Consider the following 15,236-nt stretch of genomic DNA (forward strand, 5'->3'; position numbering starts at 1 on the left):
TAGGTCTCCTCGGATCTGTATATGTGACCTTCTTTGAAAACAGCATTTTTGCAGACAGAATTAAGCTGAAGATTTTGAAATGTGGTCATCCTGGATTACTGGGGTGTGCCCTAAATCCCATGACAATTTTTTTAAGTTTAGTTATTTTGAGAGAACGAGAGAGTGAGAGAGCGAATCCTGAGCAGGCTCCGCGCTGTCAGCACGGAGCCCATTGTGGGGCTCAGACTCATAAATCATGAGATCATGACCTGAGCCAAAATCAAGAGTGGGATGCTTAATCCACTGAACCACCTAAGTGCTCCCCAGTGACCAGTGTTTCTTATTCGACACAGCAGAGAAGACCCAGAGAAGGGCTGCGTGAAGATGAAGGAGAGATTGGAGTCACAGGATCAGAAGGAAAAGATTCTTGGAACAACGGAAGCTGAAGGAGAAAAGGTAGGATTCTCTTTTGGAGACTCTTAAGAGGGAACGTAGCCCTGCTGACAACCAATTCCCAACTTCTAGCCTCCAGGACAATGAGAGAACAAATTTTTGGTTTTTTTAAGGCATCCAAGTTTGTGATAATTTGTTACCGCATCCACAGAAAATGTGGCCAGGCTTTTAATTTCTACAGGGGCTTATGGCAAGGCAGAAACTGTTTAAAGGAAGACTAGTTCCCTGCAGAAGGCATCATGGCTACAATGCAAAACACTAGAGGTCTTCACCAGTTCTCCTGCTGGGGCTTGACAAAGAGAAGCCAAAGATAAGAGGGAAAGGCTGCTTGATTCTGATGAGGAGTTGGGGAGCAGAAGCTTCTTCCTGAAACAGTGAAGGATTGGGGGGATTGGGAGGTATGCGGTTCTCAATCTTCTCTGTATCTGCCAAAAATAACCTCATCTTCTATCTCAGGAATCCACTCCTTCCTGCTTACGTATGACCTTATCATACAAGACCAAGTAGTGTTGCCCATTTACCAACGCAGCAACTTGTCTCTCCCAGTGATTAAACAATTTGCTCGGTGCCATCTGCGTGGTGACTGTCAGAGCTGAAAGTCAGTACCAGGTATCTTCATCCTTGGCACATGCACTTTTTATTTTATGATATTGCATGTCCCTAGAAACCAATGTAAGTGGGGAAAAGTGACTGGAGATAGGACATATGTTTAGCCATAGATGATCTTCAATAATATTTGCCCTGCATCCAGATAAAGGATTCTTCAAAAGCTATGCTGAGTTAGATATACTTGCCCTGCAGCTACAGACATAAAAGAGTCATTAAACACTTCCAAGGAGGCTATTTGATTTTCCACCAGTGCCCTGAGTTGGATATTCAAGGCTGATTATTTGTCCTTTTCCCCGTTTATGTTCTCTAGGTTTCTTAAGTAGCCAGCACAATCTTTGTCATCTAAATCACCTGACAAAACAGTACACGCCACAGTCACATGACCTCTGCCTTCCCCTGCACACAGCCCCATGCAGCAGTTGCTGATCATTTGAATGACTGTTACTCTACTGCATACTTTGTTATCCATTCTGCCTTGGTGAAGAGATTCTCTGTGCTCCCATCAAATACATGAGCAACCTAATCACAGAAACCCATTTTGGGGATCTGTTTTCAGAAACAAGTCTTGGTTTCATTTACTTTATCTTCCAGATTCCCCACAGCAAACAGATGGCATACTCTGAAGGGATCACTAGAGTTTATTATGAAGGGACATTGACAAGAGTGTGGGCAAAGTTGTTACCCACAAGAAATGGAAAAGCACCTGACTAGTAAGACTAGAATGCTGTTACCACCCTTGACTTGAAGGTGCCAAGGAGGGGTTGTGTGCTAGAACTGGGAGCTGAAGGTATAGGAAAGGCCATCCAGCAGAAGCAGAAGCAAAAGCAGAAGCATTTTGATATAAGAACCCAGCCACCGCTAAGTAGCGACAGGAAAGGAGGTAGAGAACTAAGTGCCCTGACATTTCCTCCTTCATATCTTCCAATCTCCTGCTGATGCCTCCCGGGGACAAGCAGAAGTCAAAGGAAAGGGAGTCAGCCAGTTGATGGGGTCCAAGAAGGTTGCTCTCACAAGGCTCCAAGTGGGATGAAAACTAAGGAGTAGATCTAGAGGGAAAAAACAGAATTCTCAAAAGTGTGTTTACTGACTGGCTAAGGAAGCTGAAAAACAGCAGCAGCCAGTATGTCACTCAACTGGTCTGACACAGTCACTGAGTATAGTGGATCCAGAGCTTCTAGCTCCCCAGCTCCCGATCTTTCCTTCCAGGACCACAGGAACAGGAGGAAGCAAACAACATACTACTTCTCAAGGCTGAATATGTGCATGCGTGTGTGTGCGTGTGTGTGTGTGTGTATGTGTGTGTACACCCTATTAAACCGACTTCTGGAGGCTGGAAGGTACATGTGCTTAGGGACCAAACATACTTGGAGCTGACTCTCCGCTCTGACATTTACAACCTACATGACAATGGGCAAGTTACTGCATTACTTTAAACATCCATTGCTCCTTCTGTATAGTTTGGAATACTAACCACCCTAACAAAAATGTTGCAAAGAGTAAATGAAATAATGGAAAGTTCTTAATAGAGTTTTTCACACATGGCAAATATTCTTTAAATGTCTCTTTTTCATGTTGACATTTTTCTGTGCTGCTGTAGCCACTGTGTAAAACATATGTGTAACTCATTTACAAGAAAACACATTCTGAGTTCCAATCAGCTTATAAAGCAGTAACAACTGTTTTTTTTAATACAACTTATTTTTTAAGTTGAGAGGGGCCTGTATTTAGGCAAATCATCCAGGGGTGGCTGATGGTCATATTTTCAGAAATGATCGGATCCCTCTCAATGGAATAAAGTGAGTTCACTGCAAGAAATAAATAATTACATAAGAAAGACTGTGTAACAAAGAGAAGTAACTGGAAATCTGGGTGTATACTCTAAGGAGAATGCTCTTCAACAATATCCCCAAAACTGTTCAACAGGGGTTAACTCCAGACACCAGAGCGGGATTGGAGACTTGGGAGTACTGAAAGCAGTCCCACTTATTTCTCTGTAGATTTAAATACTGCTTAAATATTTTACAGTGAACGTGCATTCGTTCTGCCTAATTTGTAAAAACATTTTAATGTTTAAACATTTAAATGTTTAAAAAACATTTAAAACCCTTGCATGGTTCCAGTGTAAGGCCAGGTGTCAATATTATGGACAAAGTAAGATGTCTGCTGTACAGAACAGTAGTGAACTATGGATAAAGAAATGATGCTCTGTAATCAGTAAGATAGTATAAGGCACATTTATTTACCAAAAAGGGGGAGGATTTTAATGATTTGTCATATGGTATGTAAACTAATGCTGTTAGCCATTGCATTACACTGTAAGCTCCTGGATGACATTTCTATTTATTCTTATTTATCCCTAATACCTAGTCTAATAAGTGTTATATGCTCAGTAAGCAAGTATTGTATGAATGAATATTTTTTATTTTTTTATTTTTTTAAGTTTATTTATTTATTTTGAAAGAGACAGAGACAGTGTGAGTGGGAGAGAGGTAGAGAGAATCGCACACAGGCTCCTCACTGTCAGCAGGGATCCTGATGCAGGCCTCAAACCCACAAAACCATGAGATCCTGTCCTGAGCCTAAACCAAGAATTGGATCCTTAAATGAGATCCTGTCCTGAGCCTAAACCAAGAATTGGATCCTTAAATGAGATCCTGTCCTGAGCCTAAACCAAGAATTGGATCCTTAAATGAGATCCTGTCCTGAGCCTAAACCAAGAATTGGATCCTTAAATGACTGAGCCACACAGGCACCCCATGAATGATTATTGTTTAAACTGAGAGACAGAGTAGTATGTCGAACAGAACACAGTAAGTGAGTTGTCATGGGTACTCTGAACCTCTCAGTTCCCTCGTCTGTAAAATGGGAAAGTTGAGAACATGAGTAATTTCAAGATTAATTTTAATAAACCCATAGTATCTAAAGTTTTAAGAACTGACATTGAGTCTCCAATTATTTATTCTACCAAGTAAAGATTTTCAAAATTCATCATACATTGTCACTATCGTTTCATAAACAGAAGAAACAGAAGGATATTTTAACACTAAAAATGCAAGAGAGACATAATTCAGAATAAAATTCTTAACAAAAGACCATTGGCAGGCTTCCATGAGAGCAAACACGCATGCACACATGTGCACACGGCACACACACAAATTGTATAACAAATTTGACAAAGATTCACAGAAGAGTTTGAATCAAGGATTAAGTGAACTCCAGGATCTTCTCATCTCGAAGATTTTGTGAGCACATTTTTATTTTCCTAAACTTAATATTTTTTTTATTTTCCAATGGGAAAATATGTCCTTAATAGCTAAAATTCCAACAGCACTGATGTGTACAAAGTGAGAAAACAAAGCGCACACCAAGGCTCCCCCCATTCCCACAAATAAAGTGTGTTATATCATCCCCTAGGCTATTTTCTGTGAGGATATAAACATACATACGCGGGCATAGCCTTTTGAAGGAATAAAACTTATTCTAAACTATTAGCTTGCAAAAGTAGAGAGTCACATATGTAGTAATGATCAACTGAACTGAATCTAAATAACATTTAGGGAAAATATTTGTTGGGCTCAATTGAGGGGAGTGGCTCTTTGCCACGCATTCCTCATAGCTGGGCAAGAGGCTTGACTTTTTCTGATCTTAGCAGCCACTTCATTACTGTGCACTGCATATAAGATCCCAAGATCTTATCTCAGGATCAAGATCTGCCAAAGAAGATAAAAAAGCTTGGGAGTGTCCAAAGGCAGGAGAGCAGGTGGACGTTTGGAACAGAATTGAAAGACGTCAGCGAAACCATTCCCCCAGGCTAGGCAAATATCAAGGGACAAGAGACAGGAGTCTTGAAGTGGGGTGAGGGCCTCATCAGAGAGCCAGAAACCTATGGCTGTGTTTGGGGACACACAGTGGGCAGAAGCAGCAAGAATGTCTGCAAGTTCACACCATCTCCTAATTCTCTAGAAAGCACATGTCAGGACTTGGAAGCACCTGGAAATAAGGCCCAAGAGGCCGGTGGAGGCTGATGCCCACAGCCACTCCCAGACGCCAGGAGATGTTGGGCTTTCCCAGGTTTCAAAATGTGAAAGCAGCAAAATGCAAGAATATTCAACCTACTCAGTTGGTGCTGCTGATTTGGTCCCAAACACTGGCCTTGTCTGCACAGACAAATCAAGGCAAAGAGAGTGGAAGCCATTGGCCTGAATTGGGGCATGCAAGATTCCTGTTAGCTCTTGCCATTTATTCAAGTTTAACAAATGATTACATATTTTGACTGGGTTGAGACAACCTCGGAGTACATAGTCCACTTAGCTTTTAAATACCAAGAATGTTGTCCATGCTTAATAAAGGAGACAGAAGAAAGAAAGCAGTCACTTGGTATGAGTTTGGACAAGTATATTCTCTCTGTGACTGATTTCCTTCTTCACATAAGGACTGACAAATATCCCACTCACGTGACATTGTGCCACCATCTGCCATGTAGCAGTCATCATTAAGAGTGACACAGAACTTTGTTGAGTCAGGATACAGCCTCAATGTCCCCCTCAGTCCTTTTCAGTGCCCTTCAGGCATCCTCGGTTCCTCAGAGCTGGCATCATACATTAAACCTACTTTTGCCATATTTGGCCTCTGTGATCTCATATTCCGCCTAGATCTAGCCTACTAATAGTCTCTGAGAAAAACTCGTCAAAAGTGGAAAAAATCATATCCTCAAAATTAAAAAAAAAAAAAGTGCCTAAATCAGTGTTTAATCACAGGTCAGGACTAAAGCCCCCTGGCGATCTTTTCAGAAACACCCATCCTTGGGACTCACCAGGCCCGGGGTGGGGCCCAGACCCTGGCCGCTTTTAAGAGCCTCACAGGTGATTTCAGTGTGCAGCCAGAGGTGAGAACTACTCATCAAGCAAGTCCATCCTGGCAGATTCTCTTCGCTCCTACATCATCCAGCCTCCGAGTCTAGGAGCGAAATGTCCAGCCGAGAGGTTTTCCAGACATTTTCACTGCTGAGGCTTGCTCGCAGCCTCGCCCTGAGCGCGGACCCAGAGCCAACAATTCCGCCTTTCTTCTGGGCTTCGAGCTGCCCCTGGCTGCCGATTGGCTTCTGTCTCCCTTCTTAGCACTTATTGTCAATCCAAAAAAACTGGGGAGGCTGAAGCAAAATCCTTCTATTTGTTTATGTGGCAACAAGCTCAGAGTCCATGCCGAAAAAAATGTCCTTGGCCTTTGAGAAAGCCGCTTGGAGATACCTCTGTCTGTTTGAAATGGGCTGGAAACCAGTGGCCTCCCCCGGGAACCAGTCTGCTGAATCAGCCCGTATGAGCAGGGAGAGACCAGGATGATTCAAAGACAAGGGTGTTTTTGATATTTTTGTATCATTTAGCTTCAGAGGAATGCAGAACTTCTAAGGCAGGAATTTGGACTCGAAGGTGGACAATAGGTCAAATGAACGTTGACTTGTGAGATTGACACTTTCCATTTTGGGGAATTCTTAAAATACAGTGATGCACTCGTGGAGAAGGAACGGGACCAAGGAACATTTATGACATTTGTTTTAAAGAAAAGGTCTCATTATTAGGAGACCAACAAATGTGGTATTCACCTCTAAAAGCCTTGGAGGATTGTTTCGAGCTAAGTCTTTGACCCTCATAAAGGTGTACAGAGGTGAAGAAAAGGAAATATGGCCTCATTTTTATGTGTAACAAGAAGAGGAAAATAAAATAATCCCTCTACAAATAACAGAAGTTCAAATTTGAAAGCCATGTCATCTACTCTGTGAGAAAAAAAGGAGCATGATCGACTGTTGAGAAAATTCAATAATAATAGTGGCGAGGGTGTGAGAGGAGACTGTATTACCATGGAAACAGATGAAAAGTGTAAAATTATTTTTTACCATGGTCTCTGCCCACATGTGGAATGCTGGTTACATTCAGGAAGCTATAGAAGCACAAACCCCCTGCCCTCAAGAAATCTGCTGTCTAGATAAAGAGACAAAGGAAAAGTACCATTTAAATAGCAAAAGGGTTTATAAACCCCAGTAGCAATTTGAAACACAGAAGACATTTCACAGCTTGGTGAAAAGTAGGTTCTGAGAGTAAAGGTGAGAGGATTCTGGACACGAAAGAGGGTTCTTCTGTCCAGAGTAACTGGGGGAGAATTCACCATACTGGGGCCCGGGAGCTGGGTCCTGGAAGAGGGGTGGGATTTCAGGAGGTAGGAAGAGCAAGGGTGGGGGAGGGGAGGTGGGAAAGAGCAGCAGTCTGGAGTGTCTTCCCATCTTTCACCTACGCAGCTTTAGGAAGTGTGACGAAAAGGGAGCAGATCTCTGCTTTGGCATTTTCCTGCTCTGAGGAGCATCAGTGATGTTCTGATCTTCACTGGGTTATACCTAATCAGAATACCAGTCTGGAGCCAAGTTCTTCAGGGAAAGGTCCAAAGTGAAGTAAATTTAGAGAGAAAGGAGAAAGAGGGGCAAGTGTACGTTTGTGGAGCACCTCCATGAGCAGGCGCGGTGCTAAGCCCTTTACATGTATAACCATCTTGTCTTCAAAATAAAAATACCAAATCAACAGCCTCTATGGATGGAGTTATTGCTCCCAGTCTATTGAAGTAGTGACAGAAATCTAGAGAAGATCAACAATTTGCCAACCAAAGGCTGCAGCGCAGGAAAGTAGAAATTCTAGGAAGTGGTGGAGGTGATGAACATAACTGAAGGTAAACCTGAAGAAAGACCTGGACATTCCTTAGATTTGTGTTAGTATGCCTTGTCCTCCACCTTTTTTCTGTGGTTGCCTTCCTTCTCCCCACCCCACAATTTCAGTCACCTTATAGAATTTTAGAGTTGGAAGTATCCTAGAAAATTATCCAACACCCTCTTTTGGCTTATGAGGAAATGAGAGCTCAGAGAGACGAGGCTGTGCGTGTACCGGGGGTCCCATAACCAGCCAGCAGCAGAGCCCGGACGCCAGCCTACCATGTCCAGCCCACCATGATCTCAGCCCCTGATGAGGGGCTGGGTGAGTCAGAGCCAGAGATGTGTTGTCTCCAGGCAGTTGTGAGAGGAGTTCAGTTTCCTGTCAGTTGTCTGACCCACAGAAGTATCTTCCAGTTCCAAATCCTAACCAATTGCTACTCACTTTGGCTTTTGAGAGGCTTGTATGGGGTGGCAGAGTGTGCCATTTCCTATATGGTTTCTCTTCTTGACTCTGAGCCAGGTGGAGAAAGGAGTTGTTGAAGATCACAGTAGACCACAGAAACTCATAGCTCTCTTACCTCAGACTTGCCTCAGTCCACTGGGAGAAAAGTCAAAGTAGAGGCATCTCTGGGTGTGGTGAGCATTTTTCTAGAATTTGCAAGTCAATGTTGTCAAGAAACAAGACTCGGGATAGGTATAACATCTGTTTTTACCCAAAGGCAGGTTGACCATGGATAAATGGTGGCTGTGTTCTTAGGTTTCCAACATGTAAACGTGGACTTAAGGGAAAGGACCATAAGCCTAATGGAGGGTCAGTGCAGAGATCCTGACTTTCTCTCTCACTGGTATCTCTGGTCATCAGATGGGGAGTAGACAGATCAGCCCTCACTGTGAGAAAGAGGACACCCAGTTTCTGTTGCTTTTGAGGACAACCTACTGATGGCTCTTGAGGCCAACTAGACTAGGAAATAGCACATAGGCTAATTTTCTTCAGCCCAAAGACCAGTTGCCACCAAATCTTACTCCCAGAGACTTGGCCAGCAATGCTGCCAGAGTTGGCAAAAACTACTCTAAATGGCCACCAGTTCCCTTTCAAGCACATGCGCGCACACACACACACACACACGCACACACACACACATACACACACACAATGAGACAAGTTTGGGCACACAACATTAAAATAATTAAAACTTTCTTGATTCTATCATCTGAAACCACTAAAACCCCTAGAATTCCTATTAAATAAGAATGACCATGTAGGCAGTTTTATTTGAAACCAAGTCTCAGGTTTTAAAACTGATTCCAATCCAGTTTTGCTTCTTCCCTTGGGGTCTTATTCTGTTGACTTCTAGGCAGCTTTACAAGGGTCCTTCCTACCAGCTAAATGAAGACGGTTTAATCAACCTGCCAGCCACCTCTACTAGCAGTAAGTGCAGAAACAGAATACTCTGTTAAAGCCAAGAGCTTCTATTTCCTTTTTCTAAATTTAAAAATGAGACCAGATGAGCCAAAAAAATAAACATCTACCAGTCAAATTCTAAATCCCACCTCAGGACCAATTTAGAGCATATTCGCATCACATGGCAATTATCTAGTAAATTGAACAGTATAAAAGAAAGCCTAGAGCAAGGCCCCCAACTCGTATACTCAAGCTAACTGAAAAGTGAAAAATGTCTATCTAGTTACTAACTTCTGTGACACATTATCCACAAAATCTATAGGCATTTTCAGTGTGGAGGAACTGGTAGTTCAGTAGCACTGATCCACCTCCACCCCATCCTGTCGTATTATATCACTGAGGCTTGGGTGAGAATGGCCAAAGCTAGAGAGAATAAAGAATAGCATTTCCTGGGGCACCTGGGTGGCTCAATTTGTTAAGCATCTGACTTCGGGTCAGGTCATGATCTCATGGTTGGTGAGTTCGACCCCTGTGTCAGGCTCAGCACGACGGCTCAGAGCCTAGAGTCTGCTTCATATTCTGTGTCTCTATCTCTCTCTGCCCCTTCCCAGCTCACGCTCTGTCTCTCTGTCTCTCTCTCTCAAAACTAAGTGAACATTTAAAAAAATAACATTTTCCTACAAAATGGAGACAGGCTCCTTGAGGTCCATCATTCAGATAAAAACTAGTTTTCTACTGGCTCCAAAATTAATTTTCACAAAGTAATTTTTAAGTCTGGTCCAGTATGATCTAGATAATCATTTCTGTTTTCACTTCTTACCATCTTGGTAGATAAATTCTTCATAGAGTTTTCTGCAAGTATTAATCTCCATGGATTTCAGTCACAATGTCATTCAGTGAGGAATCTGTACGAAACTACATCTTAGTACTAAAATGGCGACCATTTAATAAAATATTGTGCTTTACTTTCTTTTTTTTTAACTGAAGTCTGTACTTTATTCAGATTTTCTTAGTTTTTACCTAATGTCCATTTTTGGTATTAAGATACCACCATACATTTAGCTGTCATGTCTTCTTAGGCTCCTATTGGCTGTTATGGTTTCTTAGACTTTCCTTACATATGATGACCTTGATGGTTTTGAGGTGCACCGGTCAGATATTTTGTAGAAAGTTCCTTAATTAAGATTTTATTTTTTTTTATTTTTTTTATTTTTTTTTTTACTTTTTATTTTTTTATTTTTTTTACAAATAGTTTAGTGTCAAATTAGTTTCCACATAACACTCAGTGCTCATCCCCATAAGTGTCCTCCTCTATGCCCATCCCCCCCCCCCCCNTATCCGTCAGATCCATCTGCTCCAATGTGTCTTTCAAGTCCATTATTTCTTTAGTGATTTTCTGTCTGGTTGACCTATCCATTGCTGTAAGCGGAGTATTAAATAAAATACTGTGCTTTACTTAAGACCATGCTTCTCAAAGTGTGGTACATGCTGGTATAATTGGTTATACTCAAAATCATCAAATAAACAGTATGTAAGATCATCAATTTTATCCAAATATTTGGAGGAAAACCTATACTTGTATGAAAGTAATTAGAAATATATACTATGGTTTAGAGCCCAAATGCAAATAACTGTTAACAAAAATGAATATTTCAAAGAAATTAACGATGGGCCACTTTGATGCTGTGTGCCAGATCACCCTGGGTTGTATGTCTACTGTTGCCCGAGGTGGGGAGACGGGAGGATGGTAGAGAGCGTGTCTCTTCTCTTGTGCCATGGAGAGCACTTTAGTGGAGAGGTATAAGAAATATTAACAATATCTGTAAGAGAAATAATACTTTAGAGTAAGGAAAATGGTGGCTTCCTTAGAAAACCCTAAGCCCCATATTTCCTAAGAGTGCTCCACTTACCAGCAGTCACACAGAAATAATTTTAAGCAGTACATAAATAAGCACTTCATATTTCAGTGTGTTTGAGTGTTTTTCCTCTCTTCATGAATGGCAAGTTATGCTCATGTTGCTCATTTTCCTAAAATTTTTTCTTTCAAATTATTTTGAGTAAAAGAAATGAGTTAAGCTCAAAAACATTAAATGACAGTACATGTGGTAATAGATACAATAAAATCATGAAGGTGGTAAATGAATGGCTGAACTTATACAACCCGAATTAACCTCTACCCTTATAATACTTCTCTTAAGAAATATTGTACATAAAGCCCCTCTGGAAAACAGTGTGGAGGTTCCTAAGGAGACTAACAATAGAACTCCCCTATGACCCAGCAATAGCACCGCTAGGAATTTACCCAAGGGATACAGAAATGCTGATGCATAGGAGCACATGTACCCCAATGTTCATAGCAGCACTCTCCACAATAGCTAAAACATGGAAAGAGCCTAAGTGTCCATCAACAGATGAATGGATCAAGAAGATGTGGTTTATCTATACCATGGAATACTACATGGCAATGAGAAACAATGAAATCTGGCCATGTGTAGCAACATGGATGGACCTTGAGGGGGTTATGCTGAGCGAAATAAGTCAGGCAGAGAAGGACAAATATCATATGTTTGCACGTATAGGAGGATTAGGAGGAACTTGACGGAGGAACAAGGGGGAGAAGAAGGGCGGAAATGGTGGGGGAAAGGGAGAGAGGCAAACCATGAGAGACTCTTGAATGCTGACAAAAACTGAGGACTGATGGATGTGGGGGGGAGGGGGGGATGGGCATGGAGGAGGACACTTATGGGGATGAGCACTGAGTGTTATGTGGAAACTAATTTACACTAAACTATTTGTAAAAAAAAAAAAAAAAAGAAATATTGTACATAAAAGCACTAATAAATGCCAAATTGGGTCAGCCCTATGACCCACCTATTAGATCTAAAAATGACTTATTTTTAAAATTAATTAAAAGAAAACGTATTTCCTCATACATACTTATTTCCAAAGAATATTTATTTCCTCATAAAACTGTAGAAGTACATTCTTGTTTTAACTAAGGATTTGCTGAGTACCAAAAAAAGGTTAGGAGACTGAAGATTCCTGAATGACCTTCTCTTCAAACATAGCTATAGATAGAATGAGTTTTATTTTCAAAGACACTTGGAAAAAGTTTCCCTTGGATGAACCAGAAGAGTTGGAGGGATCAAATGAGTTCAAACACATCACGTTTGGGAGATCAAGACTGCCTCTCTTTTTTCCAAATCTATTTTCTTGATTACAGAGTCAGACACCAGCATTTTCTATATCCTCATTCCGTTCATTCTGAACACCAGAAATGGCTACCCTGAAGACATAGTAACAATGGGACATCTGATGACTTAAGCCCACCTGCATTAGAATTCTCCCAGGATAGACCTCTTTTCCAGAAATGATCCCCAAGGAACTTCCAAATAAAAGGGCATATACATCTGACTTATTGACCTGGCACCAGACTCTACCTGCCATCTACTCAAACTCAATGCTAAGTAGCTCACACATTGAAAACTCATTGAAAAGTCCAGATGTCTTTGTTCCTATGTGTAAAAGGTGGCAGAGAACATTCTAAATTGACAGCCCTTATGTCCACTCACAACCTCACCCACTGTGACCATAACACAATGAATATCTCTCAAAAACTGTGAGCCAAGGAGCAGCTAGAAATGCCACTTTGGATTAGCCTCCTGTGTCTACCTACTGTCCTGCTCACTAGATTGCCAGCTCTTAGCACAGTGCCTGATACACAATAATGTAAACGTAAATAATGTAAAAAATGTAAACACTGAGAAATGATTCCATTTTAATTCTTTTATTTGCTATATTCCCCTAAATTCAATTCACTTCATCCTGTTCTTCAACATGTAAAAAATTACTGGAGTTTATTTAGTCCAGATCAAACCAGAGATCGAACAAGTGCCAAGTCATATTCAATAGCAAAATTACAAGCACCAGCCCAGTGAAAGGATTTGAGTTTCTAGAGTTTGCTGCTACAGTTTTCTATGAATCCATCTAATACCATCTATAGCTCAATACCATTTATGTATATACAAGAATCAGTTGACATTCATAATAAGAATACTAGTTTAAGATTCTCAAAAAAAGCTAAAATAGCTTGGCTTTAGAACCAACTTGATCCCTCTGGCTTAATATGGCCCTTGACAATTTCCTTATGTATCTTTTTCAAAGACTGTATACCGCACCTGGGAATTATGTGTCCAAAGTAAGAGAATAGAAGATGATTCTGTTCAGAAAGGAGGATTATAGAATTAAGATCACAGCAGTGGAAACATTTCTAATAATGGTCATGTTTTTAAGGAGATGTAGTAGAATGAAAAGAAGTAATCAGAGGACAGAGAACCTAATGCCAGGATTGGAAGGTCAACATGGTTGTTGAAACCCTAGAGAATAATATCAGTGGATAGAATAGAGGAGAGGACTGAATCACAGGCTCAATGTCAGGGTATGATTATCTGGGAATTAGGCAAAGGGTAAGATACTAAAGTATGAAATCCTAAAGGGGAAACACTGCTAAAAGTTGACGGGATAATCTCCAATAATGGAGATTATTTTAATGTTTTATTGACATAAAATATTATAATGCTACATCACCTTTCCTGCCTAGAAAATTCCCCAAAATAGGAGTAAGGATAGGAAAAGAAGTGACATTTATTACATGCCTACTATGTGTCAAGCCCTGCACCAGTAGTTTTTACCATTTTTATTTCATTTAGATTATCACAGGGATGGCATGATTTATGCTTGATCTTCAAATGTGAATAGGAAATCTTCAAGTGTGGTGTTTTTAGTGTAATTTCTTTCTATAGCGATTTAACATAATTATTCCTCTATGAAATTAAGTGAGGAACTGTGCTAAATAAAAATTAAAAAAAAACACAGCAATACAACATCTACCAGATAACTATTATATTCCTGACACTCGCCTGTACATTTAACCTACGTTTATTTTCATATGCTGTCAACAGCCTTTGAAGGTAGATGCTACTGCTTCTACTTAACATACTATGAAACAGAAACTCAGAGATTAAGAAACTTTCCAAAAGTCACATAATTCATTAACAGATGTGGGATTCAGATGATTCTATTTGATCCCTGCCCATGCTTTTTCGAAGGAGATCATACTACCTTTCAGCTGGAGAGACTTTGAAAGAAAATGATAGTGGTGCCATTTACAGCTACAACGAACAGGTAGAAATAACTTTCAAAGAGAAAAACTGAAAATGTTAACTCCTCTTCACGTGTGAACAGGAATAAAGTTAGTAGCAGGAGGAGGGAAGGGTCTAAGATGAATTGGCATTCTAATTTCAAGATCAGAAATGAAAGGTCAAGGATGAGAGGTATTCTAGTGCTCTGTATTTGTAATGGATAAAGAAAGTTTTTTTCCTAATATTGCTTACTTTAGCCTGGCTACACTCCTATAATACTTCTGAACATAAGACATTCTTGCCCCAGATCCTCTACCTCTGGTTCCAACAGGAACACACGTTATTAGTAGCACAATTTGTTAATAACATACATAATTAGTAGTCACCTCTCCCAAAAAGATACACATAGTGCACATTGTTGGGGGGTCCCTGGATTTGTCTGCCTCCCTTTATTTAAGATTAACTATAATCTTGTATCACTTCTCCCAGAGACAGTACCAGGAAAACAGCTTGTTTCTGGGCCTGGTCTGCTCAAGTTTCCTAGGTTAATTTCAACCCCAGATACACATGAGAAATCCCTGAGGATTTTATTTTACATCAATTTCCCCATTCCAAGAGATTCTGATTCAGATGGTATGGGCATTTTTTAAATCTCCCCAGATTATTTTTATGTGTAGCCACAACTGAGAATCATTGGCTTCTGACCATTGCCTTACCTCTGCCATAGACACACATACTCCCACTATCTAATACCCCAGGCTGTGCCATGGAAATTGCTAGGAATTAATGAAGGGCCAATCACGCATATCCTTGACTATTCATACCTTTTTTTTTCTCTTAACTTTCCCACATATCTGTCTTTTGCTTAAACACTTCACTCAAAACTACCCTCAAAATGTATTATAGGCAGAGCCACCTGGGTGGCTCAGTCAGTTAAACGTCTGACCCTTGGTTTTGACTC

The 15,236-nt window shown here is 40.7% G+C and overlaps 1 long non-coding RNA gene across 11 annotated transcripts in view; it reads left to right on the plus strand.

Moving 5' to 3' along the window:
- Positions 1-15,236, plus strand: part of LOC144231987 (uncharacterized) — an 807,055-nt gene that overhangs the window by 651,348 nt on the left and 140,471 nt on the right. For 10 of the 11 annotated variants that reach the window (XR_013335260.1, XR_013335265.1, XR_013335267.1 and 7 more), the window contains one exon: positions 333-435. This is a non-coding gene — a long non-coding RNA (uncharacterized LOC144231987). The remainder of the gene's footprint in view (positions 1-332; positions 436-15,236) is intronic. The other variant, XR_013335268.1, reaches the window with a different exon arrangement.

This window comes from Crocuta crocuta, unplaced genomic scaffold, assembly GCF_008692635.1.
Source record: "Crocuta crocuta isolate KB4526 unplaced genomic scaffold, BGI_CrCroc_1.0 scaffold102, whole genome shotgun sequence".
NCBI classification, from domain to species: domain Eukaryota; kingdom Metazoa; phylum Chordata; class Mammalia; order Carnivora; family Hyaenidae; genus Crocuta; species Crocuta crocuta.